This window comes from Pipistrellus hanaki (assembly GCF_964339955.1).
Source record: "Pipistrellus hanaki genome assembly, chromosome: 2".
NCBI classification, from domain to species: domain Eukaryota; kingdom Metazoa; phylum Chordata; class Mammalia; order Chiroptera; family Vespertilionidae; genus Pipistrellus; species Pipistrellus hanaki.
In genome coordinates this window covers 132,821,719-132,842,012 of record NC_140504.1, presented here as the reverse complement: position 1 = coordinate 132,842,012, position 20,294 = coordinate 132,821,719, and positions in this window count along the sequence as shown.

Sequence of the window (20,294 nt, the reverse complement as noted above, 5' to 3'; positions counted from 1 at the left end):
TTTCTAACTTAACAGCTACCACTGAATCAATTTACACTCAAACCTAAAATGCATTTCCTCCCAAAGTCATCAACACTAGGTATTTATCTGTCTTGTCAATTTTTGCCAATCTGACGGGCAGTAAGTGGTATTTCATTATTTCTTGATTATTAATAAGATTTATTGTTTTATGATATATTGCAATCATTGTCTATATAATTTTACATCTGTTTAAAATTAATATTGTACATATGCATTTTCTCATGTTATTAGACAATATTATTTTCTAGTCTGTATAAACACAGACAAGAACATTGATAATTCTTGTCATATCCTTTGGGCCTTAAAGCATGTTTAATCAGGGTAGCTATCACATATCTATTGGCAGTATGTAATCCCTGAAGACAAACAAGCTCTTATCAAAGTAATTTGACACATTTTACAAAATTCACAAGCCAAGTTTTTTCTCCCTCGGTTACTGTGTCAGTAGCAATTTCAGTGACACATGTTAGACAGCATTACATGAAGCACCGGAGACTGCTGTCCAATTGAGGTGTTGGTTTGCAGTGGGACATAGACCACAGTGTCTCACAGCCATAGGAATTCCATGCGAAATTACTTAATAATGTGCTTTGTGGTGGAAATCTTAAAATGGCACTCAATCACCAAATTCCTTCCAAGAGTGTCTTTCCTGTCTGACAGAACCTGGAAGCTAAACGCTGTAACTCTCAATCCCTTGCAGCTCTCATTCTAGTACACATTAGATTATATCAATTCCAGCTACTAGTTTTAGACTTCAAGGTAGGAATGCAATGCAGAGCATCTTCCTGGGTCTTCAGCTGTTGAGTTTTGTTGCAGCCCGCTCCAATGTCCTATCCCCAGTTCTGCAGGTGATAGGAAAAATAAGACATTTTTTGGGGGGCGCTAGCAAACTGAATCTGTGCTAGCAGCCTGAATGCACATTCCTGTTAGCCTATAATCTAGTCCCTGCCCCTTCCTTAATTATCTGGTCTTGCAAGACCTGTTTACCTAAGAACTCCCATTTCACAGAGGCCATAAAGTGTGAACATTCCACAACCCCCAGAGGCCGTTGTCAGCGCTGGCGCCAGGCCACGCCTTTAGGTGTGGTCTCAAGGCCCCCATCCCAACACACTGGGCTTTATGCAAAGCCAGTGAAAGGTCCAGAAGTCCATCCATATCTGGGGGACAAAGAAACCAAAGGGTATAAAGGGAGAGCTTCCTCCGTATTGGTTTGCTCAGGATTTGGAGAGAAACAGTCTCCCCTGAGTCACTGTACTAGTACACGTGAAACATCTGAAAATAAATGGGGTTTCCCTGTGTCTCCAGTACTCCTGCATATTTTTAATTCGTCTGGCAAATTCTGTAACACAGGTACCAGGGAGCAGTTAAGGCCACTTTCTGATCCCTGGACCACAGTGATGGCCATAAGCTCTGAAACTCGGCAGGTTCAATGGCAGTCTCCGGATTGTCCACCCTCCTACTGTGGCACAAGAGCAGCTCTCCTGGACGGACAGTTGAGCAGTGTCATTCTGGGAGTTATTTCTGGAGGCTCAGTCCAAAGCTTGTTTTCCCAACCTTCAATTTTGTGAGCATACCTTCTGCTTAAAATAGAGCGGTGGCTGTTTCCTGCAATTGAACCCTGACTAATGCCATTTCTGTTCTTATTACCACATTTGAAAGGTACTACTCTACTGAAAATGTAATGAAATTTTTTTCATCTTTGACAACATCACTCTATAATTTTTAAATATACATGGATACAAGTGTTCACACATTTGGGCAATGTGTTAACTACAGTTTTCAATTACATACATAAAAGAGTACCCATAATTATGATACACATATTTAAAACTCACTTTTATATAAAAATATTAAGTTCTAGGAAGATTAAAAATAGGGGAAAACTCATAATTCTGATATGCATTTTTGAGAATCATAGTCATAGATAAATGATAGGTGACAGAAGCATTGCAGTAGAATTGTTGGGGAAGCAAGATCATTGCATCAGGCAACTTTAGTTCAAATCCTGGCTCCAACACTTGCCAGCAGCATGCTTTTGGGTAATTTTTTATTCTTTCTAAGCTTGGGTTTTCTTATAAATTGAGGGTAATTCTAGCACTCAACTCATATAGTTATTAGTTGGTGGAAATCTTACAATAAACGTATGTAAAATTCTTAGCATAGTATATGACACATATAGCTCAATAAATGTTAGCTGTCATAGGAACAGATATACTGTATTTTCTTGCGTATAAGACGACACTGTGTTCTAGTAAAAAGCCTGCTCAGATTGGCCAGAGTCAGAGAGGCAGTCTATTAAAAAAAGAACTGGTGTTGCCTCGGAAGTGGGGGGCAGTCTTATACAGCGAATATAGGCCTAAACCTATGTTTTAACTGTAAAATTAGAGGGTCGTCTTATACGCCGGAAAATACGGTATACAGATATATTAAATTATTTTGCATGATTTACTCTAAAAGCACAAGACTTTTGGGACTAATAAAACTTTCTAGCAAGGAGACTATACTTATTAATTTTTAGTTTTAGCTAGTTCTGTAAATTATCTTATATAATAAAAGGCTAAGATGCAAATTGACCCAATGGTAGAAGGACTGGTCGCTATAGTGTGCACTGACCACCAGGGGGCAGACGCTCAATGTAGGAGCTGCCCCCTGGTGGTCAGTGCACTTCCACAGGGAGACCACCACTCAGCCAGAAGCACTGAGCCAGGCTCATGGCTGGTGAGCGCCTCTCCTGCCTCCATTGCAGTTGGACATCCCCCGAGGGATGTCCTCCTGGACTGCGAGAAGGTGCGGGCTGGGCTGAGAGACACCCTCCAAGTTTCGTGCACCGGGCCTCTAGTTTTACATAATTTATGGTATGCTGGCTGCTTTCTTTAGAGATTCATCCAAAATCCCTGAGGAAATACTCGATGATGAAAGAAATGTATTCACAGCTTGCTAATACTTGCTATTCCGTACAAGTTGTGTTGTAAATCTGACTAGTGTTGAGCCAACTTTGGGTTTTCATGAACTTGCCAGATGTGGATGGGTACCCGTGGACTGTAGGACCAAGTCTAAACTTCAGTGCACAGTGGAATGTGGTAACCTTGTCTTCACTGTCCCTGGTGATGACCCCATCCCAAGATGAACACGAACTGAAGTCAGGATAGTGTGTTTGCTGTTAAATGAAGAATTACCATTAAAAAACCCCAGAAGGGTTGGAAATCCCTCACCCTCACTGCTGAGAAATCAGGAGCCCAGGGGCAGGGGCTCAAGTGATAAGCAATGAACGAAACTCAGGAAAGCTGGTAACTTTCTCTCCTGTCAGAATCTCATTTGTGAAGTGAAGGAACTGAATTGGAGCATGTTATTTCCCAACGACTGACCCATTTGCCAAAAAAAGAGGACTTTTTTTGAATAACTGGCAACTGGGAAAGCAAAGGTTTGTTATAAAGATTGAGATTCAGAGATAAAGGAAGGAACACTATTACAATATTTAAAGATAGAATGAGAAATGTGTTCTCATTAGAAGCTATTGAGTGGATGGAGGAGTGAGCTGCAGGTTTTCTGCCATCACTGTGAGATATACATGCCTGGCATCCTGCTGGCTTAAAGGATGAGAAACATGAAACAGACCTGGACCCAACCTTCAGCTTGTGACAAGCCCAGCTGAGCCCAATGCCCAAAATACCTTAGTTCCTTAGTTGACCTGCATGTCGTAAGTGAGAATGAAAGTTGCTTTATGCCACTAAATTCTGGGGGTGTTTATTATTAATCATTTGTGGAAATAGCAAACTGATATAACCCCCCAGCCACTTTTCTACTTCAGTGTTTTTTTTCTGCCTTGCTGATTTGTAAGAACTAAAGACATAATAGCATTGTTAGTCTTTTTTTTATCTTTTTCAATTTTCACCCGAGGGTATATACTTTTTTGTTGTTGTTTGTGGGTGGTTGTTGTTGTTGTGTTTTGAGAGAGAGATCTATTGGTTACCTCCCACACATGCCTAGACCGAGGATTAAACCAGCAACCCAGGTATGTGCCCTGATCAGGAACTGAACCCAAAACCTTCTGGTGTATGGGACAATGCTCCAACCAACGGAGCTGCTTGTTGGTCTTACGTCATATAAATCTTCTCCTTTTTAGTGTTTTATTTTTGGTTGCTGTGTTTATTGATTTACAGAAGCTTTTTATTTCTTTATGGACAAGTTTGACACTTGTCCTCATGGCTTCAGCTTTTGGTGTTATGCTTAGAAATGCCTTTCCACCTAAAGATAGTACATCTCTATTTCTTTCTTTCTTTTTTTTTTTTTTTTTTTTTTTTTTTAAATATATATATATATATATATATATATATATATATATATATATATATTATTGATTTTCCACAGAGAGGAAGGGAGAGAGATAGAGAGCTAGAAACATCGATGAGAGAGAAACATCGACCAGCTGCCTCCTGCACACCCCCCACTGGGGATGTGCCCGCAACCAACCTACATGCCCTTGTCCGGAATCAAACCTGGGACCTTTCAGTCCGCAGACCGACGCTCTACCACTGAGCCAAACCAGTTTCGGCCATCTCTATTTCTTTAAGTACTTTTATTATTTCCATTTTTTTACACTAAAATGACTCCATTTGGAATTTATTTTTTATAAAGAATATGAAATAGATATTATCTAATTTGTATACATACTTGAGTCTGTTTCTAGTCTTTCAATTCTCTTACATTGTTCTATCTTCTATCCAGTAGCACACTATTGTGCTGTTTTATTTCATTTATCAATATTTTAATCTCATGGTATGATTTTATTTATACTGATAAAATGATGCTATACCATTTGAGGATGCATATGCAAGTATTAAAAGTAGAAAGTAAAGGAAGAAAATTGTAGTAAAAAAATTCAGGAGAGTGGTTACTTCTGAGAGTGAGGGTGGGGTTGTGAATTGGAGGTGCACACAGCTGGCTTCTGGGGTGCTACCAACATTTTATTTCCTGACCTGAGGGAGGTCACACAAGGGTTAGTTCACCTTTATAGTAATTCTTTAAACAGCACCAATATGTTTTACTTATTTTCTCTGTAAAGACAATTTATCACAATTTAAGAATGTTTTTAGAAGTTCTTACTATACTCAGAGTCTGTAAAGAGGATTTTACAAATAGCAAGAGTAGTGGATCCTTACACTTGGGTAGGTTCCGTGCTGTCAATATAGACGTCACACCGGCACGGTTCACAGTTCATGAAAGTGGGAGATCTCTGCGGGTGGTTGCTCACAACCTCACACCTCCTCTTCCATTAGACATTCAGACTTCCAAGTCAGGCCCTTGTTTCCCTCCTCACAGTTTTGTTCCTTTTTGTCGCATTGCTAAATGCCCACCTCCAACAGTGCCTGTGCCTGCTCCTTCCCCCTTTGCCCAGCCTCAGCAGCTTTCTCTGGTCTTTCTCCACTATCCTTACTACCTGTTTGAAACGCCGTGAAGATCACCAGTGGAGCTATCATTGCCAAGTGTTCCTCACACACTTCTCATCTGTAAGTCCACTTATCATCCACTTTCAGGGCGTCCCACTGCCTGTTGGGTAAAGTCCAAATTCTCTGCAGGCCAGCTTCCGGGCTCCAGTCTGCCTTTGCCCACAAGCCTGCATTCAGGGCAGCTGAACTTTGTGCCTTTCCTTTCTGAACAACCTTCCAGCCTTCCTTTGTTCTCCCACCTCCACATCCCAAACAGCCTTCTCTTCATGGCCTCATGCTCTCTTCATGAAGCACCTCACCTTGGTTCTGCCCCACTTCTCCCGAGGGTGTGACCAGTTAGCAGCCTTGACTGGTTATCTGCCCCCCTTCCACCCCACCAGTTCCCTATGTCCTTTTTGCTCAGAGCCCCTTCTGGGATTGCCCGTGACCTCCATGATGAGGCCTGGCAGGGGTTAAGGCCAGCAAGTCTCCGTTCAGTCCTGTTTCGGGTCACTCCCACGTGTGAACCCTCTGCTCCAAGCAGAATCTCCTCTTCTCTGTGTCTGAAGCACTGGGCGGTACCCAGGCCACACCTCCAGTGCATTCTCTCCCTCCACCCTACCTGCCCTCTCCTTTATTTGCATATTGAAACCCAGCTCGTCCTTGTGCACTATGTTTAGAGGGCACCTCTTCTCCATGGAACCTTTCCTCGTTACTCTGGTTACACCTTCTATTTCCTGCCTCTGAACTTTTGTGACATTTAATTTCTATTCACGTTGGTCACAAATGTCCTTAAATTTTCCTTTGTGTATTTGCTTCTCTAGCCAATGGGATGACCAGTTCTTGGAGCTGGTGTGCTATTTCTTAGACTTCTATGTTACTCTCCCATGGCTTTGAGCGTTGTGTCTCAGTGCCAGAGGCTACTTAGTGAAGACATGTTGATTGAATGACTACCCATGTACCTAATTCAATGCTGAGTAAGTACAGGGTTCCCTGGCTTAGGCAACTGCACTTGTACCTTCGTCATCTCTTACTTTTCTCAGTTGCAGAATGGTGATGATTTTATCCCATAAAAGAATGGGACAAAGCTAAATTGGACAGATGCTCTATACTTTTCAATGTCGTATATTGTTATTATCGCTTAAAATAAATTTGCTTCTTAATTGAGAGGAAGCCAGTTTCTCTGGGGTGTGGTTGCATTCCCCAGCTAACTTGTGGTAAAAGTTGATAGGGTTTGGATTCTATTAGATAACTTAGGGAAAAGAAAACATCCAATGCACAATTTCAGTAAACTCTACTTTTAAAGGTCCTCAAGCTCTCTACCCACAGGGGAAACAGGCAGTGCCTTTCCCCTTAGTTAAGCTGAAGCCCGGCCCAGCCCTGTGCTGTGTATACCCTCCGATCCCTGCACCCATCACCCTGCTGGACATTTTATTTGGAGGACCCACCAGCACCTTGAACTCTTTTTTTTTTTAAATATATTTTATTGATTTTGTACAGAGAGGAAGGGAGAGAGATAGAGAGCTAAACATCGATGAGAGAGAGTCATCGATCAGCTGCCTCTTGCACACCCCCTACTGGGGATATGCCCGCAACCAAGGTACATGCCCTTGACCGGAATCGAACCCGGGACCCTTCAGTCCCCAAGCCGACGCTCTATCCATTGAGCCAAACCGGTTTCGGCGACCTTGAACTCTTTTTTTTTTTTTTTTTTTTTTTTTTAAAATATATTTTATTGATTTTTTACAGAGAGGAGGAGAGAGGGATAGAGAGCTAGAAACGTCGATGAGAGAGAAACATGGACCAGCTGCCTCTTGCACACCCCCTACTGGAGATGTGCCCGCAACCAATGTACATGCCCTTGACCGGAATCGAACCTGGAACCTTTCAGTCCGCAGACCGAGGCTCTATCCACTGAGCCAAACCGGTTTCGGCCGACCTTGAACTCTTGACAGCTAATGCTGGCTCCTTGCTTCCCTCCTCACATTTTTTTTTTAAAAACAAAACAAAACAAATTATTTATTGTTATTATTTTTAATAAATCTTTATGGTTCAGATTATTACAATTGTTTCCCCCCCCCCCCCCTTAGCTCCCCTCCACCCAGTTCTCCTGCCCTTACCCCCCTATTGTCCTCATCCATAGGTGTACCATTTTAGTCCAGTCTCTTCCTGCACCCCTCCTACCCCTTTTCCCCTGATAATTATCATTCCACTCCCTTTCTTTGCCCCTGATTCTATTAAATTCACCAGTTTATTCTGTTTCTCAGATTTTTAATCCACTTGATTTTTAGGTTCACTTGTTGATAGATATGAATTTGTTGATCATAATTTTTATCTTTACTTTTTTCTTCTTCCTTTTCTTAAAAAATAACTTTCAGCATTTCATATAGTAATACTGGTTTGGTGGAACTCCTTTAGCTTTTTCTGATCGGTGAAGCTCTTTATCTTATCTTCAATTCTGAATGATAACTTTGCTGGGTAGAGTAATCTTGGTTATAGGTTCTTGCCATTCATCAATTTGAATATTTCTTGCCACTCTCATCTGGCCTGCATAGTTTCTGTTGAGAAGTCAGCTCCTTGTAGGTAATTAACTGTTTTTCTCTTGCTGCTTGTAATATTCTCTCTCTGCCTTTTGCCCTTGGCATTTTAATTATGATGTGTGTTGGTGTGGTCCTCTTTGGATTCTTTTTGTTAGTTGTTCTGTGCGCTTCCTGTACTTGTAAGTCTATTTCTTTCACCAGGTGGGGAAAGTTTTCAGTCATTATTTTTTCAAATAGGTTTTCAGTATCTTGATCTCTCTCTTCTTCTGGCACCCCCATAATTCTGATGTTGGTATGCTTGAAGTTGTCCCAGATGCTTCTTACACTATCTTCAACTTTTTGGATTCTTTTTTTCTTTTTTCTTTTCCAGTTGAGTGTTTTTTGCTTCTTTGCATTTCAAATCTTTGACTTGATTCTTGCATTCCTCTAGTCTGCTGTTGGGTCTCTATATAATATTTTTTATTTCAGTCAATGTATGTTTAATTTTTAGTTGGTTCTTTTTCATATCCTCGAGGGTCTCATTAAATTTATCAGCCTTTTCTAGGAAATTCTTGAAAAACCTTATAACCGTGGTTTTGAACTCTATATTCAGTCTTTTGTTCTCCTCCATTTCTTTCATTTGTGGTCTGTTTTTTTGACTCTGCATTTTTGCTGGCCAGGTGGATCAGCCTCCCCAGTTACCTGAGGTGGTACATTCTTGGTGCTCCCCTTTGTGGACTGTGTGTACAGCCTTGTTGTAGTTAAGTCTTGATTGTTGTTAGTATCACTGGGAGGAATTGACCTCCAGGCCAACTGGCTGTGAGTATCAGCTATGTCTATGCCTAGATACATTCTGTATTGGAGACACCCTTATAGGATCAGAATTGCAAAATTGCAAAAGCCTCTGCACTCAGGTTGAATGGGGCAGAATCTCAGGGCTGAGCAGACAGTCTTGGCTTCCCATCAGCCCTGCCCTTGCATATGTGCCTTCAGATATCTTCCTTCCATGGATCCCCTGAGTTTATGCCTGACAGCCCAGATTCCCCCTGTAAGAGCGTGGGTCCCCCAGGGGCTCGCCCAGAACTGGGATTCAGTGCAGTCAGGAGCTTCTGACTCCTTCCACTATGGAGAGGCTGTGACAACCTCTGCAGTCAGACCTCTCTGCGTGCCTCCAGACCCCTTCCCAAAGCAGTTCCCCTGAGTCTCTGAGTCTCAATCTGCCTTTCTCTACAGTCCAGATCCCACCCATAGGAGCCTGGGTCCACGGAGTTTTGGCCAGAGCTGGGGTTCAGTGCAGTCAGAACTGGAGTTCAGTGCAGTCGGGTGCTTCCTTTCCCCTCCCACCAGCCAGACACTCAGCTGCCTTTCCTCTTGTTGCTCACATCTCTGTACATCAGTGCTTTGTGGCTCCTCTGATATGTGAGCTTTTCTATTTCCTTCTAGTTGTAGAATTTCCACTCAGCCAGCTTTCCTGTGGTTTTGGATAATGTCCGTTCTGGTTTTTAGTTGTTGTTTTGAAATTGTTGTATAAGGCAGCAGTTTAGGTGTTTACCTAGGCCGCCATCTTGGCTTCTCCTCCTCACATGTTCTTTATCTAACTCAGTGGCACCACCTCCAGCAGTTCCCCAGGAACCGTGGAAACCAGCAGAGGCCCCCTGCCCTCCTTTATTGCTGCCATTCCCCATACTGGTTTTCCTAATGAAAACCACCATTGCTTTCAGCACTATGTTCCACCATTGTGGAAGCCTCTTCCTGCTGTGGATTTTCACAGCGCCACCTGGTGGTTTTTCTAAACTGCAAATAAGTGCCTTTGCCTCTGTTTCTGCTGTCTCCCAATGAAATGATACTCCTCTCCTGTTTGCCTCTCCTGTTTTCATTCTTGGAAACCCTGTATGGATGTCAGTACTGGACTGCAAGCACTGTGGCTTACTCACGTTTTGCTGGACCCAGCATACTGCCCAGCACCTAATAGCAGATGCTCAGTTCACGTCTGTTGACTTAATTGTGCAAATTAATCACTGCAGGCTGGTGATACAGCAGAGAGATGAAATATGCTATCTTCTCTTTTAAGTAGGCATCTTTAAGCTCCCCAGCAGCTAGTAGCCACCGCGTGCCTTTGTCCTGCCCTGTTCCTCTGTGCATTTGACAGGATAATCCTCCTCCTCTTGAGTGCCATCTACTTCTCATCAGCCACCCTCTCCACGTCAGCAAGCGTGGTTTAGTGCAAGCGTCACTGAGTTTGGAGTGAGCAAACCTAGGAACTCCTTTACCTCTGCTAGCAACTAGCTGTGTGGTCCTGAACAAGATAAGTATTTTTTTTTTTTCCTTTTTAATTTCAGGTTTTTCTTTTCTAAAATGGCAGTGGCAGTGGGTTAGACTAAAACAGTGGTCGGCAAACTGCAGCTCTTTGGCCCCTTGAGTGTGACTCTTCCACAAAATACCATGGTCTGGGCAAGTCTATTTTGAAGAAGTGGCGTTAGAAGAAGTTTAAGTTAAAAAATTTGGCCCTCAAAAGAAATTTCAATTATTTATACTGTTGATATTTGGCTCTGTTGACTAATGAGTTTGCCGACCACTGGACTAAAATGAGTGCTTTTTGAAATTCTCAGGGGTAGAGGTGCAACAGCTGTCATTGGGGCCCAGACCTGGCCTCAGCCAGAGCAGCTCTGTCCTGGTGCGTTTTGTTTACACACCTTGGTAATATTTCATTTGAGCAAAGGTTCCTCAGTTAAAACCTGTTTTAAAATCCCTGAATAGATGAGTTTTAAAATCCCTTGCCCCTTTTATTATCTCAGGAACCACAGTTAACAATCTTACTAATCTGGATAGGCTTCTGTGGTCTTCTGAAAAGGATTTTTTTGCCCTTTTTAACTCCTGAAATCTAATCCTAGGTTCACTGGTTCTCTGGACTGACTTGTACAATCTTGGCTTGCTTGTACTTTTATTGTCTTTCCAACTTCTGCTCTCAGTTCATGCTGAGGTTTGCTGGCTGATTATAAAACAGCTCCGCAGTGAGGTCACCCCGGAGATCAGCGTGCCACTCCAAGGCAGGCTCAGACTTGCTTTCTACAAGCCGAGTGGATAGAGAACCAGTGGGCATTGCAGCTTTCATCTTAACACTCACATTGAAAAAGAATTTGTTAAAAAAAAAAAAAATCAAGATGCAAACTAAAATTCAGTGTATTTGAATATAAAAGGAAAAAGACGACACAGGCCCTTGTTGGGTAGCTACCATGTGCAAGGTTCTGTGCTGGGGGTTGGTGGTGGTGGCGGTGGTGGGAGGGGATAGTAAAAGCCAAGACTGCACCATGTTATGTCTTAGGGCTTCCAGAGATCAGAAATATTCCAAGAATGATCCCACTAACCTAAAATTTGAGATTCATAAATGTTGGTTTCTGAATGAAAGTAAATAGAGACCATGTGAGCCATTTTGACTTTGTTGGTCTAACCTTTAGAGATGAATTTTGTTCAGACTTGCTCTTTGTGATCTGACTCTGAATTCTTTGCCGTTTGGACATGAATAGTTCAGTGGGCAGAAGGCACACTACAAATTCTGTAATAACTGTTACTTAGTGACTGAGTTACTGTTTTTTAAAATGAAGCAAACTTGCCAAAGAAAGCATGGACTTTTGCCTCCATGCTTTTTCACGTGCTGTTTCGTCACCCTAGAACATTCTTTTTCCTGTCCTTACATCTTATTACTATGACTAACTGAAACTCTAAGTCTCTGTTTAGAGCATGATGTCTTTTGGGAATTTCTCCTCAGTCGGGGTTATGCACCCATCTTGTGTCCTCCTAAAGCATCTTGCACTTAAGCTTGCTATAGAGAGCACTTGTGTTTTATTGTCTGTTTCATCATAACTTATATATAGGACTTACTGGGCACTAGCCATAAACATACAACATACAATATATATGAATGCACTTAATCTCCTCCATGCTATGAGGTAGGAACTGTTATCTTCACCATTGTATACATGGGGAACTAAGATATACAAGGTCAAGTGACTTGCCTGGGTCACATAACTAGCTAGCTGAGATTCTAATCCAGGCAGTCTAGCTCCAGAGTCTAAGCCCGGAGCAGTGAGCGTGAGGCCCTGCACAACGCCTAGGAGAGCCCTGAGCAGCGCTGGACGAGTGCAGCAGGACACCTTGGGAAGCAGATGCAGTGCCAGGCAAGCCCAGCACCAGAGCGGGGAGAAGTGCCCCAGAGGCCCACCTCTCACCTTGGGAGCACCTGCCAACGCCCAAAGAAACACCTCGGGGCCGGTGCATCACCGAGAAAGCTTCCCACAGCACCTAAGGTGCTCGGAGCCTAAACACCCAGGGAAGCCTGGCTCGCAGCACCTGCCAGAGCTTCTCAACACCTGGGGCAGCCCACTGAAGCACTGCACACCCAATACAGCCCCAAGCGGGATTTGAAAAGCCCTGCACAACACCTTGGGAGCCCAGAGAAGAGCCTGCCTGAGCCCCACAGAACACGGCGGGGAGCCCGCTGCAGTGCCTGGATTGCTGCACAGCGCTTGGGATCTCAGCAGAGCAGGCCTGGAGCCTCCGATGACAGGGTGGCGGACACATTGTGAACACATGGCCCTTTCCCCACCTCTGGCTGAAACTCCCCGTCCCGACTCTGCCAGCCAAGACAGCACCATGGCATGGATTTTGGTGTGTGGCTTCTGCAATATTCTCCAAGCTTCTGTGAGCAGTGACTACAAAAGAAGCCTTCGAGAAGCAGACGGCGAAGTTGTCCTGTGGAGCCGCATCCAACTGACAGATTTACGGACACAGGTGGGCACCCTTTTGGGGTCTTCCAGAAAGAGCCGAAGGACGTTTTGAGGGGCCTGAGAGCCAGATTTTACTTGGGATACTGTTGGGGCACACGTACATATGCACTTCTTTCAAAGACTGGAAGAATCATAATTTTCTTGGGGAAATGGGATTATGAGTAAGGCAGGAAATTCCACTTTCTACTGTATACACTTCAAGGATTTTTTTCCCCCCACTAAGAAATATATTACTTTCATAATAGTAACATGCAAGAAGGTAGTCCCATTTAGAAAAAATATATACAAAATATAATCTTTGACATTTAAGGATTGAGCTCTTCCCTGCAGTGTGGGTAAGAGCCTGAGCCCACAGTAATGTCACCAGTGACTGTTGTGATCGGTGGCAGGAAATAAAGCACAGGGCAGTGGGGTGCACGCAGTTCCCTGGCCCCAGTGTCTGGAACCCAACGATGTCCAAGGGCAAAGGCTGGTGTGTTAGCCAGTGGGAAGCACCCAGGCTAGTTACTCCCCCTGGCCTAGAGGTCCTGACTTATTCTGCCTCCAGAGATCTTAGGAAAATACGTTCTTCTGTGGACAGTCATGCATGCTTAGATTGCAAACAAAAGGTGGACCTGAGCCCTGGCCAGTGTGACTCAGTTGGTTGGAGCATCGTCCTGCACACCAAAAAGGTGACGGGTTCAATTTCCTGCTGAGGGTACGTACCTAGGTTTCGGGTTCAATTTAATTCCAGGTCAAGGCATGTATGGGAGGCAACAGATCGATGTCTCTCTCTGACACTGTTTCTCAATCTCTCCTTCTTTCCCTCTTCCTTTCCTCTCTGAGATCAATTTTAAACAAGAGAAAGAGATGGACCTGAGGCCTCACACCCTGCTACTCTCATGAAGATGTCGCAGTGTTTTCATCAAGATTCACAAGGCTTGGCCTGCCTTCCTCTCCGGCTTCGTCTCTCCCCTCTTCCAGCTCTTGCTCCAGGCACTGGGCTAGGTGTAGTCTCCAAACTGACTTCTATGCAACCTGGAACCTCTCACCTGCTCCTTAGCTCATTCTTTCATTCCCGGCTGTTTCATTACCTCTGCAGAGGGTCCTCCCTGGGTGCTCCAGGAATAGCCCGGGTCATCCCCTGAAACATTACCTTAGGTCGCCTGATTCGTATGTGGCCTCTACCAAACTGGTAGCTCTTTTGCTGTCAAGACCTGAATTCTGAGCTGTGGGTTCAGCATTTGGCCCTGACCGTGATTCAGGGTGGCATTACCTCAGTAGCCTCCAGCTCTGGTATTACCACAGTAGCCTCCAGCTCTGGGAGTGGAGCTCCACAAACATTTTCTGAATAAATAACCTGTTGGCCTGGCCTGTCCCTTCAGGCATTCTCAAATCAGGCTGCCCTGGCTCACGTAGAAGCTCCTCACAGCCGCCGGGGGAAGAAAAGGCGGGCAAAACTCCAACAAATAACTGCACTTACTAAAGTGTCTGTTCCTGGAAGAGAACCTTTAACACAAAAGGAGAGTTAAATGCCAGCAGAAGTAACTGTTCTCAGTGTGTCCATTTATTTACCAGGGACAAAGAGGACTTCTGGGTCTTCCCCAGACCGCCCTGCCTTTGGGCAAATCCCTTCACCTCTCAGGCTGTGAAGTAAAGAGCTGGGTGAGGTGCTGGCTAAGATCCTGGGATGGCAGATAGAAGAGGAGCTGACCAATCTGCAAAGCACATCTGTTGGGCTCTACCCAACCTTGACCTCAGCCCTGGATACGGCCCAACCCAAGTCCTCCTGCCTAAAGCAAACTCTGCAGCAAGCATTCACAGTCTGGGTCACAGGGCAAAAATCTCACCTAGGCTGTTGCAATTGGCACTTTGAACAAACAAGTAAATCTAGACTCTCCTCTGAGAGTCCTCACACCCCATTTCCCACAGAACAAGTTTTGCTCAGACCTTACTTCTTCCAACACCAGGCAGTCCCAGCCCCGTGGTGCTGGCTGTGTCACATCCCTTTTCCAAGGTGTTGGAGTTAGGCCACTATGTTACCTGGAAAAGGGAAACATTTCTATCCCCTCCGATTTCACTGAGCTTGGGGGAAAGCAGAGAATTTGTTGATGTTTTTCCTCTGTTCTACTGAATGCACAGGCTTGGGCATCGATCAGACATGGGTTTAGGACTCAATTCTCCGACGTTCAGATTATTTGACTTTATGACAGTTTCCAACCTCTCTGCATCTCAGTTTTGAATCTGTAGAGTGGGAATATGATGCCTACATTGAAGAGCTGTTAACTTGTTAACCAAGCGGGATGTATAAATACGTCAAATGTAAACAATATCGGGTACGGGTAGGACATATGAATCCGTCCTTGAAATATATGTTGGGCCCTGAAAGGGGCAGGATGTATATTTCCGAACAACAAAGGTATTAGTCATCCATACATGTCTCCACATGAATTTAAGACACGGAGGGAATCAGTATAATTTCGCTAGTGAGAGTGGTGGACGTGTTCAACAAGAATTGATTTGAAGTTAACACATGACTTACTGAATAAAGGGTATAGGATTTACTTAGATAATTTCAAAAGTCAATTCATTTGGCTGAACTCTTGTGTCAAAACAATACAGACATTGTTGGAACAATGAGGATAAACAGAGTCGGAATCCCCAGTGAAATAAAAACAAAAAAATTACAGAAAAATGAACATATAGTAAGATTCAAAGACAAACTTATGGTTTTAAAATGGAAGGATAAAAAAGACGTATTGATGCTCAGTTCTATTCATAATGATGAAAAGACAATGATTGAAAAGAGAGGAAGAAGGCAAGAAAAACCGAATGTTGTCCTCGATTATAACAAGAATATGGGTGGCATAGATTTGGGAGATGGAGTTATGGTGGCCTACATGGCTGCCCGTAATAGGGTAAAAAAAATTTATAAAAAATTTTTTTCTACGATTGATATGTGCTGCTTCAATGCATATATTCTATACAAAAAAGATAAAGGTCATTTGGATCGATTACATTTTTTGATAGAGTGTGTAGAGAAATTGGTAGATAACAACACAGTGAAAACCTACCCAAAGACATCAACTAGCAGCGCTACATCTAAACCATCACGCTTAGTTGAAAGGTATTTTCCAGAACAAATGAAAAGCGATATAGAAAAAACTAAATCCAGGAAATGCTAAGTTTGCTACAAAAAGAGGTGTTAGGAAAGAATCTACATACTGGTGTCTGGATTGCAAGGTAGCACAATGTATCAACAATTGTTGTAAAATATATCACATGGAAGTTGAGTTTTGAATTTTTATATCTATATTTTAATTTTGTAAACTCAATATTTCTATTTTATTTGTGTGCTTTTTATTGTTCTGTAATTATTAACTTTTTAATATATTTTATTGAGTATCGAAATAAAAAATATATTTTTTTGTAATCTTTATAATTGTTTGTAAAATTTATAATTTTTTAATTCCATGTTTCCATTTTTTTTGTTGGTATTCTTTTCTATTTGTTTGTAATTTTGTTTTTTCCTTTCTGCTTTATATATAAATAAACGAAAAAATATATATTTCATAGTCTTTTCATTTATTTTAACTATAAATAAAAAAAATAATAATATGAAATTACATCCTCCCGGCGTGACGTACTGACACGTCCTAGTGAAAGAGTACACGCCCGTTATATGTTGCATAATTAAAAAGGGAATTCCCGGTTATGAGGGTTACATGAAACAACACCTGTCAAACACACAGCACAGGGCCTGCCTAAGCAAAGTAGTAATGCTTAGCAAATGTTAGTAACTGTCAAAAGCCTGGAAATGACTTGCACAGGGTAATAGGGTATATGTTTTTAAAAGAATTTCTCCATGAATCATGGTCAGGGCCAAATGCTGAACCCACAGCTCAGAATTCAGGTCTTTCCAGGCCACCCACTCACCACCCCATAGTTCCAGCGGATTTGGATTAAATAACTGAGAACTCAGAATTGCAAAACAATTAAAAACCCCATGCAGAGACTGGCCTGTTCCTGTCCACAGTGGCAGATCCCAAACCCAGGGATCCAGGACTCAGATCTATGGCTTCTATCTGCCCTGGCAGCGCACTGTGAGATCAGCCTGCCCAAATTCTAGTTACCAACTTTGAACCTGAAGTGCCTCTGCCCCAGTGAGCTTTTGCTTACTCATAGTGAGACCTTCAGAATAGTTATTCTTTAATCTCAGGACAAATCCCTGCAGTTTGCTCTGTGAGGGAGTAAGTACCAGGAAGTTGGAGCTTCAGCAGGATGTGTAGAGGTGTGGGAACCCCGGTGACTCTGCCAGTTCTGGGTTGTTAAACCTTTATGGTCTATTTGGGTTGGCTTCAGTGTCTTGTCCTATATAATAAAAGGGTAATATGCAAATTAACCATCACTCTGTCACAAATATGGTGGCACTCATAGCCACAAGATGGCGGTGCTCAGTCCCTTCAGCCTTGCCACAGTCCTTCAGTCCTGGGGGAAGCTGCCAGTGAGAGTGGGCAGTGTGAGCAGCCTGGCAGAATGCTTGCTTCATCGCTGCGGCAACCAAGGGCTTCTGGGCAGTAAGCACAGAGCAGCCATTGTGGGATGCTTGCTTCATCACCACGGTGACACCCCAGCCAGATAGGCCTTCTAGGGACAGGGGGGCCGGCCCACAGCCTCCATGGCCGAGCGCAGGCCCAGAGAGGAGACATCAGGCCCACGTCCTGTGGAAGCAGGTCCCTCCCAGCTCCCATGGAAGCAGCGTGGCTCCCGGTGGCGCTCTGCGGTTCCTGCCAGCTCCCGTATGGCCTACTGCACATAATATCACACGATGGGCTACTAGTATGTAAATAAAATAAAAAGATCAAGATGAATGTTATGGATGGTCTATCTAGGCAATTCTATCTAAATAAAAGAGTAATATGCAAATTGACTGTCACTCCAATACACAAGATGGCTGCCCCCATGAGGACACAAGATGGCCACCACAAGATGGCCAGCAGGGGAGGACGGTTGGGTGATCAAGCTTGCAGGGGAGGGTGGGAGGGCGGTTAGGAATGACCAGGGCAGCAGAGGAGGGAAGTTCGGGGTGACTGGGCCTACAAGAAGGCCAGCTGAGGGCACCAGGCCTGCAGAGGAGGGCAGTTAGGGATGGCCAGGCCTGCAAGGGAGGGCAGTTAGGGATGGCCAGGCCTGCAGGGGAGGGCAGTTGGGGGCAATCAGGCTGGCAGGGGAGCAGTTAGATATCAATTAGGCTGGCAGGGGAGTGGTTGGTCATGATCAGGCTGGCACACAGAAGCAGTTAGGGGCAATCAGGCAGGCAGGCAGGCAGGTGAGCAGTTGGGAGCCAGCAGTCCTGGATTGTGAAAGGAATGTCCGACAGGTAGGATCGCGCCTAAACGGGCAGTCGGACATCCCTGGAGGGGTCCCAGATTGGAGAGGGTGCAGGCTGGGCTGAGGGACACCCCACTCTCCTATGTACAAATTTCATGCACTGGGCCTCTCTGATCTATGTATATAAAAGCCTAAGCAACCGTTACAACCAAATGATTGGAACGCCCCGTTGACCAGTCTCTATGATGCGCACTGACCACCAGGGCACAGGCTCTCAAGGCAGGAGCTGCCTCCTAGTGGTCAGTTTGCTCTCACAGCCAACCTCCTGTAGCCAGCCAACCTTTCCCAATCCCTCTCCACAGTTCCCCAGCTGGCCAACTCTGGCGGTCCCTCCCTTCTATTCCTCCCCCCAGCCAGCAGGCCCCAATTGGCCCGGCTCCTATTGGCCCAGTCCCTCAGCCCTGATAGCCCATCAGGCCTAGGGACGCCACCCATGTGCGAATCCATGCACCAGTCCTCTAGTAGAGTGAATAAGGACTAATGCTCCCAATGTTAGTTAGGATCTTCAGCCAAACTCTCTCTGACTTAGTTAACAAATAATCCAGCAATTAAGCTGCTCTGACACATTCTATTCTGTAGATGAGAAGGGTTTCTTCCCATCACGAGGGACATAGACACTGGATGAGTAGTTTTAGTCCCTGTCCCACTCCCCTGTGTCTGTGTCTACTACATGTGGTGTGTAACAAGACCATCTCCAATCCAAAAGTCACTTCTGGGACACCACCAGAGAGGACTCGGAGACAAAAGAAGGCTCCTGGGGCCCTGTTGTAGGGGATTGGCCTATGAGGATGTGGTCTGTGCTTGGCACTGTGCCGGCCACATTACATGAATCTTCTCAGTTAATGCCCATAATAATTCCATTCACAGGAACTGTTATTATTGTGACGGCTCAGAGAGGTTAAGTGGCATGCCAGAGAAATTGTCAGGAGCAGGTCTTAAACCCCACAACTTTATGTGGGAGAGAATCATATTATATTGCTTTTACCATTTTACTACAAATTACAAATGTTGTCGTATTCCCCAAAATGGGGGGGAATGAGTGAGCAGTGGAGTTCTTTGGAAGTGCTGGGTGGAAAAGTGGAAGGACTTGGAGGGGCCCAGAGGAGCGGAAGGGGCAAGGAACCCACATGCTTTGAAAGAATCTGGCATGTTTGTAGGCAGGGGCAAGACCAAGCACAGACTTTACCAAAAGATCTTCTCACATTCCTGCTGAAATGTATCAACTCTGTAAATTAAAGCCTACTTGACCACGCATGAATGAGTGCTGTAAAAACACCTGTTAATTTTACCAACTCTTGTAAATGCCTCACCCCCTAACTCTCCAGAAGAATGAGCTGCAGGGCAGGCAGGATGTGCCCTCCCTCACAATTGTCCTCAGCCCACCTCTGCCCATACCTGGGGCATTGCAAACCGGGCTGGCTCGGGACAGCTTCTTCTACTCAAGCTCTTTAGAGTAAAAATCCTTTTAAAAAGAAAATTGCTCCTTCTTTGAGCTTTGGAAATTCCACTGTGTAGTTGATTCTGTGCAAGTTTAATTTTTTCTCTCTTTGGCACTGAAAGAAATTTTTGTTTTCGTTTTTAATAGACTTCTACAAAGCAAACACATATGATTTCTCTTAAAATTAAGGTCATCTGGGTAATTAGTTCGTGATTCACAACAAAACACATTTCAGGTTGTCCAGACACAACCAGAGAGGCCGGTAGTTCTCTGGCTGAGACTCTAATTCCTATGGGAGAATGTTGAGCCCACATGTCAGCCCACACCTCCCAGATGGCATGAGTCTTTCCCTGCCCGTCAGGTCCTCAGCCCCGGCTCTGACCTCCTGGAGGTGAGGATGATGCTTCATCCATTCTTCCAACAAGTATGCCTTAATGTCTTCTAAGGGCCAAGCAAGTTGCTGGCCCCTGAGCTATACCTGGTAGCAAGACTGTCCAGGTATTGGAAAGCATCATGCTTAAAAGTATAGACTCTGGAGCTAGACTGCCTGGATTAGAATCTCAGCTAGCTAGTTATGTGACCCAGGCAAGTCACTTGACCTTGTATATCTTAGTTCCCCATGTATACAATGGTGAAGATAACAGTTCCCACCTCATAGCATGGAGGAGATTAAGTGCATTCATATATATGTTGTATGTTTATGGCTAGTGCCCAGTAAGTCCTATATATAAGTTAT